The following is a 406-nucleotide window of genomic DNA, read 5'->3' on the forward strand; positions in this document are numbered from 1 at the left end:
GTATCTCTCGGGAGCAGGCATTTTTCGGGAAATGCCTGCCTCTCCCTCCCTGCTTTGTTCGGGAAAGCTGGTACCAGCGATAACATCTCTCAGAGCAGGCGGTCGGGACACGCCTGCCTCCCTCCCTGCTTTATTCGGGAAAGCAGGTATAGCGATTGACTTAAGCAGACGAACGAATGCGTACACACACACAACAAACACTGACGAAACGAGTAAAAAAAGAAAATTTATAAAAGATTCTACAAGGCAAAACTGGCTGGTAGAAGCATATCTTAATGTATCAGTTTCTCCGAGTCGATCTGACGCACCAATCTTTCTGCCAGCCAGCGGGCCTCCTAATTGACTCAGGAAAAAATGCAGACGGACCCTCTGCCCCAGACAAGAACCGGGTCTGGGCCATTCCACA

The sequence above is a fragment of the Mastomys coucha genome, unplaced genomic scaffold (genome assembly GCF_008632895.1).
Source record: "Mastomys coucha isolate ucsf_1 unplaced genomic scaffold, UCSF_Mcou_1 pScaffold15, whole genome shotgun sequence".
Lineage (NCBI taxonomy): Eukaryota > Metazoa > Chordata > Mammalia > Rodentia > Muridae > Mastomys > Mastomys coucha.